This window comes from Bidens hawaiensis, unplaced genomic scaffold, assembly GCF_021521415.1.
Source record: "Bidens hawaiensis isolate Kalapana, Puna unplaced genomic scaffold, B.hawaiensis_p1.1 tig00014897_1, whole genome shotgun sequence".
Classification (NCBI taxonomy): Eukaryota; Viridiplantae; Streptophyta; class Magnoliopsida; order Asterales; family Asteraceae; genus Bidens; species Bidens hawaiensis.
In genome coordinates, this window is record NW_027492317.1 from 357,810 (window position 1) to 377,655 (window position 19,846).

Sequence of the window (19,846 nt, forward strand, 5' to 3'; positions counted from 1 at the left end):
TATTTGGTTTGACTTGTTTAGGCAACAGAAAAGAACCACATGTACCGTTATGGATTACAAATTTAACGTTGTGAAGTGCATTATTTAGAGTGCAACATCTCAAGAAAGCTTTGTCATGAAATATAACATGGTGGGTCTAAGTGGGTCAAAAAGACCGAAATGCTCCATATGGTACGCTTACTAACTCTACTTTAATTTAGACAAAACCTATGAGTTTTGTAGTTGATTCAGTTAGTCATTAGGGAGATGTTAATTACTTACAAAACACTAAAAAATGGATTTGATTCAAAGAAACAAAGTTTATTTCATATTTTGAATAATAAACAAATAAAAGGTAATGGTTTTGAATCAAATATATTCAATACAAAGGGGCAGCCTACTGGCTGTGATGGTACACACATAGGGCTGTCGGGTCAGCCTGGCATATGTCTACAAGTATGAAAAATCCATTGGGTGTGAAATAAATGAAACTCGATCTTCGGGTTTGTTATTGGACTTGAAAAGTCTAATGGTCTAAAATAATTCGGTGAAGAATTATTTGTGGTTTATTTCTTATTCCTAATATGTACAGGATGACATGCTTGCATGGTGTGTAGACTCGGGTGATATGAGTCAAGTATGCAAGGATCCAATAAGGTTTGAAGAATTTGAACCAATTGAAGATGGATATGTACTTAGGATGTGAAATAAAAAGGTTTTACTTGTATTGACTTCTGGAAAACATTTGTTTTGGATTATGTGTTCTATGTTCAAGGGTTTCGAAAGAATCTCCTATCAGATATTGTTTTAAACGAGTATGTTTTGAAACATGTTATTGAGTCAAATAAATTTATTTTATCTCGACATGGAACCTTTGGTGGATTCGGATATTTATGTATTGGAGTATTTAAACTAAATATTAATGTTATATTTGTTATTGAATATGTTTGTATGTCATAATCATTTCAAAGCAGGATAGACTATATGTATTTATTGTGACATGCCAAGTTATGTCATGTGAATTATTTCACAATTAGAGTATTCAAAGTTAATTGAATATTTGATGTAGTAAACAAACTGCTTAACTATAGATGTGTATTCTCTCTTGGGGGAGGTTCATTTCTTAGGTAATTAAGAATGAATTTGCATCACTTAACAATGGAATTCAAGTTTCTAGCATTTGCAACAATTGATAAAAGTGGTTGAATGGCTAATAAACCGTGATTACAATATTTCATTGTGGTCAAACCGATATCACCAAAATCTATCAGGTGGGATAGTGATGACAATGTCAAATGTATAATGGAAAGTCTAGACGGTTATATATTATACAATGCAATGTGTGATATCAGTTGGTTTGTAATATATGAGTATAATTTGGCTGATGATCTAACTAAAGAGTTAGGAAGAGATCTCGTTAACATATCAGTCATGGGGATGGGTTTAAAGTCCATACGTTAATATCATATGTCAAGACACCCAATTCCCATCTAATACAACGTTAGATGCTGAATTCAATGTGGAAAGCTTGTCATATAGATATTGGAACACAATATCATAAGCATCCCAAGGTTTGTGTTCGGACCGCAAGATAAAGAAGGTTGAAGTATATAGCTTCTTAATAGTTCATTGATAAATTGCAGTGCGGGTGCGAGAATAATGAACTACCTATAAGAATATGAAGTTTAGCCGCTTCAAGAAGCTTTGGACTTGAGCTTTGATATATTCTTTGAAGGATTAGGACACAGGCTAGTAAAATATTGTGTCGAGTGGAATTTGGATTTATAAACGTATGTGTATTTTTCCTTGAAGTATTCAAATGGATAGCAAGGGTTCAATCCATAGGACACCCCGATATTCGAATATTTTGATCTTGTAATTTACTAAGATGAAAAATCAATCCGTAGGACATTTTCATTTATGCATACGTTTGCGTTTCTGTGAAGATGGTTAAGTTAATCATGGATATCACTAAAATAGGGGAGGATTGCTGATTATTTTAGTGTTATTGGATTAACTTGTCGATGGAGGAAATAACGTTAAGAGATTAAACGAGTTAGGTGACGTCGGAGTGCGGGCTTGTTTAACAATAATGTTATTTGGTCTTTGTTATTTGGTTTTATACTTGGGCTTAAGTGTAATGTTAAATGGGCTTTTATTAATTTATTTGGGCTTATAAGAGAATTGGATTTAGATTATATTAATCTATGCTTTTCATTCCCTGGAAATCATTCTAACTTCATCGAATTTATTGAACAGAGAAGACGGTTACTTTTCTCTTGTTCTTCAATTCACTGACACAATAAAAATTTCAATTCCAACTACAGAAAAATCTCTGTCTTATCCGATAAATCATTGCGTGTAACCCGCAAATAGGTTTATCCGAAAGTGATTCACGATTCAGAGATTAATCCAGGCAATTGTTCAATAAACCAAGATTGAAATCATGATTACAGGTTTGCATCATTGATCTAATTCATCCTCCAGGTACGCAATATATACAACAGTTTCTTTTTAGTTGGTTTTGTAGCTTATATAAGGCAATTGAAGTATGATATTAAAGTAGAAAAAAATGTTGCAAAACTTGTCATGTTTTTGTTCTTAATTTTATATTTTATGAAGCTTGATCCACTCAACGAGTTAACTATCTTAGAGTCTAACTCGCTTAAAAGGTCCCCTATCAAATGGTGTTTTCATTGGCTTACTCACCTTCCACCTTGGCCTCACACACCATGTCGATGATTAACGACATGTGGAGTGACATCAGAAATAACTCTTGCTTTTTTTTCGCCCGATTCGGCCTAGAAGCTCCGCCTCCATTACCTGCTCGACCACCACCTATTATAGCCTTCATCAAAAACAACCCAAAAAACTCACATCCGACACCGACTCAACCCGCAACAATGGATGAACCACCTTCCACCAAAACCTTAATCCCGGCCCCGACGCCCCTATATCAGTTTTCACCACCACCAGTCCCAACACCCACACTAGCGCCAGTACCATTTGTTCCCATTTCAACTGATCTCATGTCAACCGATGGACTGAAGATGGCGAGCTGACCCTACTCTCGGTTTCCATAGAACCAGTAACGGATCTTGAACATCTAGTATGGATGAGCCGAAAGTTATGAGAACCAAAACATTTTTTCTTACTTAATATTTCGGGTCGGGTTAAACAATAAAAACTCTATATTCAAACATTCAACTAAAACATCAATTCCATTATTCAACTTGCCGTTCTTACACATAAAAAACCAATTTTTAAACAAACAAAGACAAGATGTCAAGTGAAAGATGAGTACCTAAAAAAAGACCCACAACTTAACGAGATGACCTCTAAGATCTTTAAACTCATCAATTACAGATGTTGAATCAAAATTTCAACAAGTTCTATTTTAATATAAATAACTAATTTTCCCATAATAATTAACCTAACACACGTATCACCACAATAAACAAAAATTCTTTATAAAGTTCACACATTTAGCACCACAAATTAAAAGAAAAACATAACCGATTGCTTTTAAGTTTTAATCTAAAATCACAACAAATCAAATTCACATTCAAATATCGAATTCTCATAATCAAAATACACATATTCCTAATTTATGAAAGAGACCAAATTCAAGTACCAATTCTTTCAATAATTCCAAACCCTGTTCGATTTCAATTTCACGCCTTAACACCCAAACAAAAACTCTTTTGCTTTGGTTGTTCGATAAGAGTTGTGAGTGTGGACTTATTGTTAGTTTTTTTAAATCATTTGGGCTAGGGATTTTTTGTTAAAAAACAACTGGGCTTATGGGGCTTTCTTTATGTTTATTAGGTAAATTGTTTCCTATTCTTCGGCTTTAAGAAAATTTATTTTTTAAAAATATTCAAGTGTGCGCCGGACACATATAATATGAATGGGCCGACACAAATAATATGGATGAGCCAGACTCAATACATACATACTGGCTTTTGGGGAAAAAATTATCCTACTAAACGAAAAGGTTGGGTGGCATTGGCTGCTTATAAGACCCATTCATGCATAGAACAACAAAGCACATCGCCATCACCTACAACTTGTGTCGGATCTACGGATCACTTGCTTTCATTGGTGTCTATGGAAATACCACTAACCTCGTGTAACATCATGCTTTTGAAAAGAATTAATAAAATAAGTTTCGTTTATTTTATAGTGTGTCGTTTATCAGTTTAAGTAAATAAACTAATAGAAGGTGGGCTTGAACTTTAAAAGATGGAATAATAGATGGAATGGGCCTTAGGTCTATGGGCTTAAGGGAGTATAAATACCTCTTAAACCCTAATCTTTTCCATTTTCATCCATCTCTACACCATAGCCTACACCTTGAAAAAACACACACACAAACACCATCCTATATCCCAAGCCAAGATCCGAAGGTGAAAACCCAAACCCGTTGGTGCTAGAACGTTGTGACGAACCAAAACAAAATCAAGACTAGACCGTGTTCGTAAACCGACTCGTTTAAGGTACGTTTACAATGAAAATTTGTTCATTTTGGTTCAGATTCATTTAGAAATCTTAAATCTATGTATAAATGGTAAAAACGAATCCAACGCAACAAACCTCACTGAAATCCGTTGACATTTGATGGGTTAATCGTTGATTAATGAGCCGTATATATATGTGTAAACCGCACCATGTAAAACCTAATATTTGGATGATTGACGGATTGGGGTTTGTAGGCGAGGTGAATCCAAGTTGATTGATACCAAAGTCGTGTTATTTCGTTGAGATTTGAGATTCAATTGCAGAATCTGTTAAAGTTGACTGTTCCTGTTCATATCAAATTTGACTTTGACCACTGAGTCAAAGTTTGGATAAGATTTATGTAATTCGTTATGATAAGATAACAAATTAGTTCACCCATTCGTTCTGTCAAGATAACGAATTAGTTCACACATTCGTTATGTCGAGATAACGAATCAGTTCACAAGTTCGTTATGTTAAGATAACGAAGTAGCTCACCCATTCGGTATATTAAGATAACGAATTAGGCCATGCGTTATAACGAATGAAGGAGGATTTCATAACGAACGAGGCTTAATTTGTTATGGTGAAGGAGTTGGCGAATTAGATAATAATTAAAATTCTAATGGAAAATGTGTTAATACAGTTAATTAAAATAAAATTTTTCTTTTTCCCAGCCTTGGCTCTGCCCCTTGGACCTCGCTAGGGGCCGCCGCCCCTAGAACCCCGCTGCCAGGGGCGCTGCCCCCGGACCCCGTTCGTTGAGGATTATTATTATACTAGAAATACGATATGGGTAGTGATAGTTAATTGATACATGTAATTGTTATTCAGTTAGTCACGCCTAGTTAAAAGAAGGGAGTTACCATTAACTCGGAGAGGAACCGTGTTCAGGTGAGTTTCTAGCCCCATTCCTTGTTATGTTTTCGGAGTTGTGTGCATACTCGATGTGATTAGTTAATACACTTACCTTAAGTGGTAAGTGTATGTCTTATATGATTTTTGTATGAATGAATGCTTGACGATGCATGAACGATCTTCGGATATTGCATGTACCGTCGATGGATAGTTTAAAGATATGATTGATATATATATATTGTTATATAAATGATGTATATATGTATGGAAGCTATAATTATGAATGTATAGAAAGGTATGGAAGATATGGTTAGAAAGGAAACGGGCCGTAATAATATCCGCGAATGTAGGGAACGGACTCTAATAATATCCGCGAATGTAGGGAACGAACCCTAATAATATCCGCGAATGTAGGGAACAGACCCTAATAATATCTGCGGACGTTTTAGGACGAGGTATATGTATATGTGTATGTATAAAAAGGAAAGAAGGAAAGTATGATAGTATGAATGTACGAAGAAAGGTAAAGAACTATGTATGTATATGTACCTTCGGGTGCGTATATAAGAATGTGTATGGATGTATTGTATGTTACTTGATTAACTAGAACTCACTCAGTGTAGCTGACTTTTAGTATGCACAAAGGTGAGTAGGATGAGGCAGCTCGCTTGATGAGGACACATAGCATGGAATTGAAGATACTGGCATCTCAAGGAAATGTTATGATATTTTTAAAGACTATGTTTTATATTTAAATAACGATGAATGTTTATTAAGACAAGATTTGAAAGTTATGTAATATATTATGGTTGAAGTTTTATATTCCGCGAAAGATTTAATTAACTCTGATATTTAGAACTGTGTTTATGAGTAAATCTAACGTCCAACGTAGGGCACCGGTAACGAGGCCTTACACCTCGTTAAAACCGCAAGCGTAGTATGAGTGGCGGCCCCGTGGCATGCCGTTACGGCACCAAAACTATTGACCTAAATATCCATATCTGTTTTCATCACTAAAACCGTCACACCACCTTATGCACCATCTCCACCCAACCAATCCGTTACACAAGTCACTACATCGATCTTCTATTCAGCCTACAAAAATCACACCTAGCCCACATTCGGTCCTGTTAATAACCGTCCGTTGGTCCCATAAACTATTGGATGTTCCTTTCAATTACCTAAAGCATTTCACAAATGCAGGAAAGAAACGATCGATTCAAGATGATATTCCACTTTTCACTATGTGCTTGGGTATATGAGATATGGGTAGGTGATGCAGTGGTGAAATGATAACGAAGTTCGAATCACATTGATTCGAAGAATGCCCGTAATGAACTTCCCAAAACTCCCAAATCCCACCCAAAGGTCAAGGGAAATTGAAGTGAAAAATCTTTGTTATCAAAATTCAAGTCTGCATTCTTCACATTACATAAACTGAATATAAATAGAGTTTTTAATACGAAATGGGCCCAAAAAAGGCCATGGGCCAAACACAAACCCAAAAAGGAAAATGCAAAAACTGTTGAAAAACATAAAAAGGCCCATAACTTAATTTAGAAGGCATTTTTGGGCTTCGGACAAAGGCCAAATTGTAGTAGGCGATGTCAAAACGTGCTCCTCGTCTCAAGCTTCGATTTGACTGGTAATGGGCTTGAAACGGAGATTCGTGGGCCAAGTTATGCCTGTTTTCGTGGGCCACATTTGGAGGCACGATCATGGGCCTCAAAATATAACATGGCACGTTCTTCAATACTTGGACCTCCATCAGTAGGACAACAAGTCGTACGTCTCCAGAGCAACGACGAGAATGGCGACCACCATGGCATCCACTATAGCGAGCCATTGAGATTGAACCTAACGCTACCAGAAGGCGTGAATGGCGACCGCCATGGGCCGAGCATTCTGTCCCTGAGGACAATGATGTATTTTAGGCTAGAAGTATTTATATGATCCGACCCGATGGCTACTTCCTCGCCCACGTAGCCATGCCATATTCTCAATTCATGGATGTTCTCAACCCATGCTCTCATGAAACGCATTAGTAGCTAGTGTTTTGTTTATTTCAATTGCATAATTTACTTATAAGTTACATTTCAATTCTAGGTAATGGGTCAAGTTAACAGGATAATGAGTAGTTTCTTTTATTTGGTTTTTTAGCCTATAAAGGCATTTGAAGTGTGATATTAAAGTAGAGAAAATTGTTGCAACACTTGTCATCTTCTTGTTCTTATTCTTTGGAGCTTGATTCACTCAAAAGATACATATCTTGGAGTCTAACCCGCTCAAAGGATCACTAGATTTCGAACCCAATTTAAACAAAAAAAAAGAAAATAGGAAATAAATAATCCAAACTTTTGTGTATTGACCAAAAATAATCCCAACTTTAGAAATCACTATCAGCGGTCCCAACTTTAAGCTATTTTAGTCTCAATGGACCTCTGTTAAAAACACTTAACGTCGATAAGTTTGTTTTCGAGTTTCAAACCGATGTTTTAGGGCTTTTGATGAAAAAATGATACGAGTCAACCGATGTAAAATTTATCTTGAAACGGTGATCCAAGCGACTAAACAATGCTTCAATTTGGGTGTTTGAAATTCCAATTAACAAAAATCAAGTCATTTGAATCACCGTTTCGAGATAAGTTTTACATCAGTCGAATCATATCGTTCTTATGACCAAATACCCTAAAACATCAGTTTGAAACTCGGAAAAAAACTTTACGGCGTTAAGAGTTTTTTGACGATGCCCATTGAGACAAAAATAGTTGAAAGTTGGGACCAATGGCAGTGATTTTTAAAGTTGGGATTATTATCGGCCAACACACAAAAGTTGGGATTATTTATTTCCAATTTGCCAAAAAGGACATATAATTAGGAATGAATTATTAATTAAATTAATAAAGTATTTTTGAATTTCAAGATTATTATAAGACTTTGAATATATATGAATGTAACAGATTCTATAAGATTAAAATTAACAATTACAAGGTTTATTCCTTATTGTCGAAATTCTTTCATTCTAAAATTTGCACTTCCTTTCCCTTCTACTAAAACTTTTAATTTTGTTTATTTCATTAATCCTAGGGATAATAATTTGGATTTACAGGATACATACAAACTAATCTAAGTGTTAATTATTATTATTATTCACTATAAATAAAAAGTCATTTAGTGACATACCAAATGTGTCACAATAAACCAAAGAAGTGTCACTAAAGAACACTGTTAGAATGAGTGACATACAAAAAAGTGTCATCAGAAGCGCTACCACTAAGCCTTTTATGACCCTTTTTCGTCTGACATCACAAACCTTCGGGCTATCAGTGGTGTTTTTCTCGTTTGCCTCTAAAAGAATTTTGAATTTTTATTGGCACTTTTCTCGTTTGCCATGACAAATCTTTGGTATTTTAGTGGAACTTTTTTCTACCCAAAAACTTTTAGAGACACTTTTTTTAACTGCCATTAACAATTTTTGAGGTTTAGGAACACTTTTTGTCTGTTACAAACTTTGAACTTTTAGTGACACTAACTTTATCTGCCACCACAAATATTCAACCTTCGACACTTTTTTATCTGCCACTCCAACTTTTGAGCTTTAATGACATTTTAAAACAGTCACCATAATTTTTTGGGATCTTAGTGGCATGACACCTTTTAACAATATAAAAAAAACTCTTAAATTATATAAATAATAATATCTATATTTGAATAAGTAACTTTCTAAACATAACAAAATTTATAACTTGAAAATTTAAAATTTATTTATCTGAATAAGTAAGTTGCAAAAGTATGATAAATAAATATAATAATTCAAATTAGAATGTCTAAAATTAGAAAATAAATTACAAAATGAAGATTGTAGCCCTGAATAATTGACCCGTTTACCAAGCAAAGTCTCACGAACTAAATAACAACTAAAATAAACTGAACTTCAACAGACCATCAAATATGTTATAGTTTGAAGGCATTAAACATTACAAAACTTTCCTACCTCATTTATGTTTTCAAGTTCAATGTTTATACACACTGCCTCAATATCATTTCAAACTGAACTTCAACAGACCACCAAAATCCAGACATCGCGCTTAAACCGGTTTCCATACCATGAGCACCTCTTGCAACATCTCCTGAATTAGTTCTTTCTCTGCACTCTTAAAAAACTCATTAACTTGGCCTTTCATCTCATGTATTTTCCCAAAGTTAAACAAATAAGTGAAACAACCCTTCTTCAGCCTATCAAGCTGGTAAAGCCAAGCTTCTTGCAGCAGCTCGAGAACATTGCCGGTGTTTATATCTTCTAACAAACTTTCCTCGCATAAATCTTTCAAACTTGAAACCGCATACTTATTTGCAGCACCTAAAAGTGCAATGCGGTGCTTCCAGAAATCTTCTTGTTTTATGGTTCCATACAAGTAAGAAACAAGGGCGGTGCATGATTCTAGTGACATGTCTTCGATATCAACAGTGGATGATATTTTCTCCTTTAGGTCGTGTTGGAACATGCTGTGAAAAACCGGAGAACTTGCAGAGAGAATTGTTTTGTGAGCTTTTAAGGTTCCGTCACACAAGTTAATGGTGACATCGGTATTAATTGACTCGTGAAGCATGCGGGAAATACAACGAAACATGTTTTCACCTGCTAATGATTTCAGCATCCCTTCATTTGGCCATATTGAACTTGCTTTGTCACCCTGCAGTAAAGTTATAGATCGCATTTTTAACTTTCTTTTTATATAAAATAATATGGATCGAAGGTATGTGTTGTTGGAACTAACTGGATATAGCAATCACATAATAACACGGTTTGATATAAATTCTAAGATTATCCATCTATTATATCCTAACAATAGTACACTAACCATTTTATTTAAATTCTAAGATTTATCTTCGTTTATATTTAAACTCTATATGCGCAAGCACTTCTCGGTCGTGTATACTAGCCCCTTACAACCAAGATTAATCCTATATGTGTTGCATAATTTAATTAGCATTTAATTAACCATAAACTGTGATGAAGTCAAGGTGTTTACATTCGGTGAATGAACCTGTTGTTGGAATTACGTATGCCCGAGACACATACTTATATTAATGTGGCTAACTGTGTTTGATCCAAGTCGGGTCATACCCAATAACAAGCTAGACGACACCAAATGTATTCTTTTAATGATTTGATCATTTAAACGAATACCGAACACTACGTGTTTAGAAAATTGGTTTTCTAAACAAACACACTTGATAATTTAAATAAATTATCTGGATAATTTATTTATATAAATTAATTATTTAATTGGTTAAATAATTAAGATAGCATGCATGATTTATAAAATTAGTTTTATAAAGTATAAGATGGAGATGGAGATGTTTTAATTGTTAAAACAAAACAAAAAAAAAAATAAAAATAAATAAATAACAAACAAAACCGGCCACCCATGTGGGGTGGTGGTTTTACCCAATCAAATGGCCTTGTCTCCATGTGATGACCATTTAATACATCTCCAATTACAAGACATGCATTCATATCTTTTAATTTTGGTTTTTCAAGTGTTGAAACAAGCAAAAAATAACTCTCTCTCTTTCTCTCCAAAACCCACGGCTCACTTGGGCAATATTTGGGAGTTTTGTGAGCTAGTTCAAGTGTTCAAAAATCCTAGCAACTAGTTGGTGTTGTTGCTCAAAGCTTGGGGTATACAAAGCTTGAGGGTTTCTCCTTTGCAACCTTGCCATTTGAAGACATCATCTTCTTCATCCACCTACATCTTCTCATAAGGTATAAGAAGGTACAATTTACATTTGTGAGCATCTTGTTCTTGTAATTTTGATCCTTGTTCTTTGGGTTTTAGTTTTAACATAATGGTATGTTCATAACAAGTTTTATTAAATCTAAGCTTCCGTTGCGTTTTCATGTTAAATATGGTTAACTTGAACTTTGATAATCTTGTATAAAACTCAACAATGGCATCAAGAGCCGGTTACAAGGACTTATGCTTCTTACATGTTCATAGATTTCGGGTTTTTCATGGGTGAAAAAGGGGTCCGAAATTTTGGTGGATTTTACCCCTCATGGATTTGTAAGATCTTGACATGCATGGAAAGATCTTAGGAAACCATTATTAACATTTGGATGTTGAAAATAAATAAAAAAATAATAATAAAATAATTTTGGGCCGTAGCCTCTTGGGGGGGGGGGGGGGGGCCGATTTTATTTGGTGATTTTGGGCATTGGTTGCTTAGGTTGCATGCTTAGAACATTTGGTATGTTTGGATGTGTCATAACCGAAACCTAGACCTTGGATGTGTTGATTGTTGTTTGTGTATGTTGATTATGTTTATTATTCAATATGGTTGTAATAATTCATAATCTTAGGCTTGTGTAATTTATTTATTCATAAGTTGGTTTGTAATAAATAGATTAGTTGCATTTTCTTTTTTTTAGAAAAATATGTATTAGGATACATTTTGTAAAAATTGAAGATGCAAGAATTGGTGGATTTGGGCCTTGGACCGAAATTTTGGGCTTGTTGGGCCTCACCGGCCCATCATGGGATTCAAGCCCATTAGGCCCATAAATTTCACTCTTGGGCCCAAGAAGACTTTTGGAAGTTTGGAGCCCATTAACAAGCCCAACAAGAACACAACAACTTGGAAAGGATACTTGAAGCATTTGGATGCAAGGTCAAGTGGGAGTCAACATTCCATCCTTGTGTCATGTTTTGTCCCTTAGGTGTGACTTATGACCTATACTTGTTTCGGCTAACAAGTATGGTCAAACTTAGCGGTTCTCGGTTATGACTATATTTTGCATATGTATGCTTGGTTGTTTGTTTTACTTTATGTAATGTGTGGTTGATAGATATTAGGATATCCAAACCGTCACATAGGAACGACAACAAGCATGAAACGGGTTCTAATATATATTTGGTAATATCGCGTCAATTAGTTTAATTAAATGGGTTTATTAAAACTAAGCGATTACTCACATATAATAAAATTGGTTTTATTATAACTTGAACCTTGAAAATTGGTTTTCAAAATCGCCATATTACTAAATGCATGTTAGGATATGGCATAATGTTTTTCAAACTAGAATATTGGAAAACTTAAAAATCCCTTTTTCATAATTACCAAGGAAACAAGTCTAACACCATCCTTTTGTATGACACTTAACGTATTAGGGAACTTTAAATGGGATAAAGGTCACCTAACCATTTTGAGCAAACTAATATACTTAGGGTAATATTAACATATTTGTGGGATAAAGGTCACCTAACCACTTGTATGTTAATCTTACATGTTTATACAAGTAGGACGACTTGAATTGGAAACCATGTGATAAAGGTCACCTAAGCATGGGGTCCAATGGTGTTGATGGGATAAACATGCCAACACGAAATAAGGATTTCGAATGGTCCCATACCTCTAGAAGTTGCAAAGGGTTGCAATTGTCAAGATTGACTACCTTGTTAAATCAAATAACGGGATAAAGGTCACCTAACCGAAATTTGATTTATCGTTGGATTCTAGAATTTAATTATTATTTTAAAATTTGGAATAAAAGGGTATTAATAATTAAATTGTTTATAATACTAAAATAAAACTTTGTTAAATTTTGTAGATGGCCGCTAACAATGCTAACACCTCTACCCATAACACCCGTAACCTATCCTTAAGAACCATCCTTGAAAAGGATCGTCTAAACCATAATAACTTTATGGATTGGTATCGCAACTTGAGAATAGTTCTCAAACAAGAAGAGATATCATATGTCTTAGACGATCCCATTCCCGACGAGCCTAACGTGGATGATGAGGAGGCTTATAACGATTGGGTCAACTACACCAAAGATTCGGTGCAAGCCTCTTGCCTCATGTTAGCGACTATGATTCCCGAAATCCAAAAGGATTTCGAGCATCATGGGGCATACGACATGATAACTCAATTGAAGGAAATGTTCCTTCAACAAGCTAGAGCCGAACGTTTCGAAACGGTTCGAGCGTTTCATGCATGTCGTATGGAGGAAACCCAAAGCGTCTCATCATATGTCCTAAAGATGAAAAGCTACATCGAAAAGCTTCGTAGGTTGAATTGTCCCGTGTCTAATGAGTTGGCTACGGATTTGATCCTCAACTCTTTGACCAAAAGGTTTGAAACCTTTGTCATGAATTATAACATGAATGGATGGGACAAAAGCATTGGTGAGCTTCACGCAATGCTAAGAACGGCCGAAGCGGGAATGGGTAAAAAGGTTTTACCCGTTCTAACAATCAATGAAGGAAAAAGGGGACATAACTCCAACCCCAAAGCAAGTGTTGCTAAGGGCAAGGGCCACGTCCAAGGAAAGGGAAAGAGGAAAGCCATCACGCCCACCAAACCGAAGGAAAAGAAGCAAAAGGTTGCGGCGCAAGATCCATGCTTTGAGTGTGGAGAGATAGGTCATTGGAAAAGGAATTGTCCGACCTATCTCAATGCGTTAAAAGATAAGAGGGATGCGGGGCATACCTCAGGTATTATCTTTACTATACATATTGAACTAAATGTTATTTCTTCAAATACATGGGTACTTGATACCGGATGTGGAACTCACATTTGCAATTTGTTGCAGGGGTTCAAAAGAAGTAAACAACTCAACAAAGGGGACATTAGTCTCTTTATGGGCAATGGAGCAAGAGTTGAAGTCCAAGCCCAAGGAGACTACTTGTTAAAGCTTCCAAGTGGTTTGGAAGTAATTTTGAAGAATGTTTTGTATGCTCCTAAGTTAAGGAGAAACATTATTTCCGTGTCCCTTTTAAAACAATGTGGCTTTGATTTTAAATTTATGGATTATGATATTCATGTTTTGATGAATGGCATATTTTATTTTAAAGCTATACCCATGAATGGTATATATGAAATAGATCAAAGTGGTATGTCACATAGTAGTTCAATGTACAATGTCAACACCAAGAAACTCAAGAAGGACTTGGGTGATCCCTATCTTTGGCATTGTCGCCTTGGACATATAAGCAAGAATCGCATGCAAACTCTTCGCAAGAGTGGTATTCTAGAAACAAATGAGTATGATTCATTTGATGTATGTGAATCTTGTTTACAAGGCAAAATGACAAAGCAACCCTTTAATAAAACTTTTGAAAGGTCAAAAGAATTATTGGGTATCATACATTCGGATGTATGTGGTCCTTTTAGACCAATGACTAGGAATGGTGAAAGATACTTCATTACCTTTATTGACGATTATAGTCGATATGGTTATGTGTACTTAATGAAACACAAAGATGAAGCTTTTGAAATGTTCAAAGACTTCAAAACTGAAGTAGAAAGACAACTCAAGACCACAATCAAAGTACTTCGTAGTGATAGAGGAGGTGAATACCTAAGTGGTGTTTTTCAAGATCATCTTAAGAGTTGTGGAATTATTTCACAACTTACTCCACCTGGAACACCACAACATAATGGTGTGTCTGAAAGGAGAAATCGTACCCTATTAGATATGGTTCGATCGATGATGGCTAGAAGCACTTTACCTCTATCATTTTGGGGCTATGCTTTACTTTCCGCTGTTCGCATATTGAATATGGCTCCAACCAAGAAAGTGGAGAAGACACCTTTTGAAATATGGCATGGAAAGGCTCCATCGCTATCATTCTTAAAAGTTTGGGGTTGTGAAGCTTATGTAAAGCAATACACCCCAAACAAATTAGAAGTCCGATCCACTAAATGTATCTTTATAGGTTATCCTAAAGATGATATAGGATATTACTTTTACGACCCTAGTGAGCAAAATGTTATTATTGCTCGAAAGGGTAAGTTCTTGGAAACTAAGTTCCTTGAGGAAGGAACTAATAGTAGAACAGTGAAATTTGATGAGGATCAAGAATCACAAGATGATACACAATTGGTTGATACTAGCACTCAACAAGAGGTTGTTGAAAGTGATCAAGTGGTTGATCAAAACACACAAAACGTTCGCAGATCTGGTAGAGTTAGCAATCCACCTGAAAGGTATGGATTTTTTGTAGAAGGTTGCTACGTGGTAGATTCGGATGAACCAACCACATACCGTGATGCAATGTCCAAGAATGATTGTGACAAATGGCTTGAAGCCATGAACGTTGAGATGCAATCCATGTATGACAACCAAGTTTGGGAATTGGTTGAACCACCACTCAATTCCAAAGCTGTTGGAAGTAAGTGGGTTTTCAAAAGAAAAACTGATATGCATGGAAACTTGGATACTTATAAAGCAAGACTTGTAGCTAAAGGTTTCACTCAAACTCAAGGGGTTGATTATGATGAAACTTTTTCGCCTGTGGCAATGCTAAAGTCTATTAGGATATTATTTGCCATAGCTGCATATTATGATTATGAAATTTGGCAAATGGATGTCAAGACCGCTTTCCTAAATGGATATCTTGAGGAAGATGTCTATATGGTTCAGCCTGAAGGTTTTGTCGATCCGAAACATCCTAATAAAGTATGCAAGTTAAAGAAATCAATCTATGGATTGAAACAAGCATCTAGAACTTGGAATCATCGTTTTGATGAAGAAATCAAAAATTTTGGATTCATCAAGAACGCTGATGAGGCTTGTGTGTATAAAAAGGCTAGTGGGAGTATAATTACCTTCTTAGTATTGTATGTCGATGACATTCTACTATTTGGAAATGACATTCCAACCATGGAAAGTGTTAAGGCTTGGCTTGGAAGTAGATTTTCCATCAAGGATCTTGGTGAAGCTGCCTATATTTTGGGAATAAAGATCTATAGGGATAGGTCAAGGCGCTTGATAGGTTTGAACCAAAGTACATACATTGATAAGATCTTGAAAAGGTTCAAGATGGAAAACTCCAAGAAAGGTTTTGTACCTATTCAAAGAGGGACCATATTGAGTTCAGCTCAATGTCCAAGCTCAAAGGGTGAGCAAGAGATGATGAAACAAATCCCATATGCTTCTGCTATAGGATCCATCATGTATGCGATGATATGTACTAGACCGGATGTGTCATGCGCTTTGAGCATGACAAGCAGATACCAACAGAATCCAGGAAACAGTCATTGGATGACTGTTAAGAGCATATTGAAATACCTTAGGAGAACTAAGGATATGTTTCTGATATATGGATCTGGTGAGGAGGAACTCGCTATAAAAGGTTACACGGATGCGAGCTTCCAAACTGATCGAGATGATTCTCGATCACAATCTGGGTATGTGTTCACTCTTAATGGAGGAGCTGTCTCTTGGAAGAGCTCAAAACAGGAAGTGGTAGCATTGTCCACTACAGAATCAGAATACATCGCCGCTTCATTGGCAGCTCAGGAAGCTGCATGGTTGAAGAAATTCATTACTGATCTAGGGGTGGTCTCTACCATTCAAGACCCCCTAGAAATCTTTTGTGACAACGAGGGTGCGATTGCACAAATCAAGGAACCTCGTTCGCACCAAAAGACAAGGCACATAGAGCGGAGATTCAACTACATAAGGGATGAAGTTGAAAAAGGAAAGATATGTATTCGCAAAGTTGGAACTGATCAAAATCTTGCGGATCCATTCACGAAGCTCCTAGAAAGACCGAAACATGAGCGTCATGCGAGTGGCTTAGGACTTCGATATTCTAGTAATTGGATTTGATCTATTTTGTATTAAAGTTTAAAAGACTTTTGTAATTTAACTCTTTTATATGATTATGGAATCTTGAGTTAAATTCTAATTTTGCATGTTTAAATCCATGAATAAGTTATCTTATTCTAAAAGTCCGTAGTCGATCACATTTGTGGGAACAAATATGAAGCAAGACTATTATGAACTAGGATTGGTGGATATTCATAAGGAATGAATATGGAGCATAGGTTTGCTGCCAAAGTTCATAGATATTTGTGGGATACAAATATTGGACTGACCCGCTCTCAATATTACTACATGGAGTCGATTGACTTGATCATTAGTAATCTTGAGTAAAGGAGAATTTCATATTATCCTTAGACCTGAGATGTATATTGGGTCTTGATTTTCACCGAGTATTACACTTTGACTCTCCCCTTCGCTATTCGTAAAAGATGGTACATAAGGATGAGCTCGGGTGGAGTATAAAGTGATAGTGAGAGGCGTATACAGTCAAGAAGGAATTTGTTCCTCTTATGTGTTGAGAGTTTAGATGTCTAAGGCCTAATAAAGTTGAATTGTAAAGAGAATGATCGCCTATGTCTCTTAGATCCAACATGACATCTAGTAACAAAGGGATATAATGATAGATTCACCTAAATCATATCAAGTAAGGGACTTGAAGGGATGATGTTATTGAATGGCACTTCGTCAAACACATTAGGGGTGGTGAACTGTTGTTAGGCGGTATTCACCACTTGCATTAATTTTCTATGTATCTCGTGCAAGTGGGAGATTGTTGGAATTACGTATGCCCGAGACACATACTTATATTAATGTGGCTAACTGTGTTTGATCCAAGTCGGGTCATACCCAATAACAAGCTAGACGACACCAAATGTATTCTTTTAATGATTTGATCATTTAAACGAATACCGAACACTACGTGTTTAGAAAATTGGTTTTCTAAACAAACACACTTGATAATTTAAATAAATTATCTGGATAATTTATTTATATAAATTAATTATTTAATTGGTTAAATAATTAAGATAGCATGCATGATTTATAAAATTAGTTTTATAAAGTATAAGATGGAGATGGAGATGTTTTAATTGTTAAAACAAAACAAAAAAAAAAAAAATAAATAAATAAATAACAAACAAAACCGGCCACCCATGTGGGGTGGTGGTTTTACCCAATCAAATGGCCTTGTCTCCATGTGATGACCATTTAATACATCTCCAATTACAAGACATGCATTCATATCTTTTAATTTTGGTTTTTCAAGTGTTGAAACAAGCAAAAAATAACTCTCTCTCTTTCTCTCCAAAACCCACGGCTCACTTGGGCAATATTTGGGAGTTTTGTGAGCTAGTTCAAGTGTTCAAAAATCCTAGCAACTAGTTGGTGTTGTTGCTCAAAGCTTGGGGTATACAAAGCTTGAGGGTTTCTCCTTTGCAACCTTGTCATTTGAAGACATCATCTTCTTCATCCACCTACATCTTCTCATAAGGTATAAGAAGGTACAATTTACATTTGTGAGCATCTTGTTCTTGTAATTTTGATCCTTGTTCTTTGGGTTTTAGTTTTAACATAATGGTATGTTCATAACAAGTTTTATTAAATCTAAGCTTCCGTTGCGTTTTCATGTTAAATATGGTTAACTTGAACTTTGATAATCTTGTATAAAACTCAACACCTGTAGGTCCAGAAACTCGACATCAATAGTGTAGCGGCCATGAAAGGTAGAACTAACAACCCAGACAAAGTCTTCACTTTTCCTAAGAAGCCTCTCGTAAACTTCAACATTAAACAACAATGTATTAGGAAATCCCAGCCGTTAAAACATATATATATATATATATATATATATATATATATCATTAACTTACTTCCATATTCTTTAATTTTCGTATAGAATTATATAAATACAGGGGAAAGTTAACGTACAAATGAAATTAACGCGCTAATTGTAAGAATCAAGTAGAGTAATTATAATTACTCGATGATGTAATTATATAATTACTCTGCCTGTATATATAATTAGGGGAAGGTTCATGTACATTTTGATCTTAACATGAGTATGTAGGAAATAATGTCAATTTATTTAAAAATGTGAACGTAAGAAACAATACCAACTACAATACCAATCTACATAAACAATGACTTATAATAACAAAGAAAAGAACCTAAAAACTACAACAAAAGAATCAAAATCAAGAACAAAATAATAACAATATATACCAACAAATACTTATAACAGCAAAAGAAAACATCTAATAATAACAACAAAATATAAATAAACAAATACTTATAACGTCTCATAATCGAAAATTAGCAAATATGAACAAAAAATAGCAGCAAACACCTATAAAAATAAACCTAATCATAACAACAAATTGGTTCTCACCGTTTTCATATTAAGAATAAAATGTATTTAATCCTGTTTCTATATAATTATTCTACTTGATTCTTTGATCAGCAGCTAAGGCTAGTTAATGATTCTAAAGATTGAGGACCACGATATGCAAAATCAACCGGCATTATGTAAGTTGAAAAGTATAAAAACTAGAAGATAAACAATGAATAAGTGCGCCTACTTGGTGATACAGACAATTGTCCGGCAGTGGTGCGTACTCGTAATATGAATTTGGCAAAAGGTGACTGTTCTTTGGATAGCGAGGAGGGCTCCGGAAACAGACGAATATACATATCATAGCCGTTATACGAGACTGATAATTGCCTGATTCATAGTCATAAAAATTATCATCAATCAGGAATTATTAACAGCATTAATGATAAACTACAAAAGCCAGCTAGCTAGCTAGTACGGAGGGAGATTAATATATACATACCAATTCCACATGCCGATTTTGAAAGGTTCCGATGTTTTTTTCGAAACAGTTTGAC

The 19,846-nt window shown here is 35.2% G+C and overlaps 1 pseudogene; it reads right to left on the reverse strand.

Annotated features, from left to right (window-relative positions):
* Window positions 1-9,172: 9,172 nt before the first annotated feature.
* Window positions 9,173-10,119, reverse strand: LOC143547958 (BTB/POZ domain-containing protein At1g21780 pseudogene; annotated as a pseudogene).
* Between the last annotated feature and the right edge of the window lie 9,727 nt (window positions 10,120-19,846).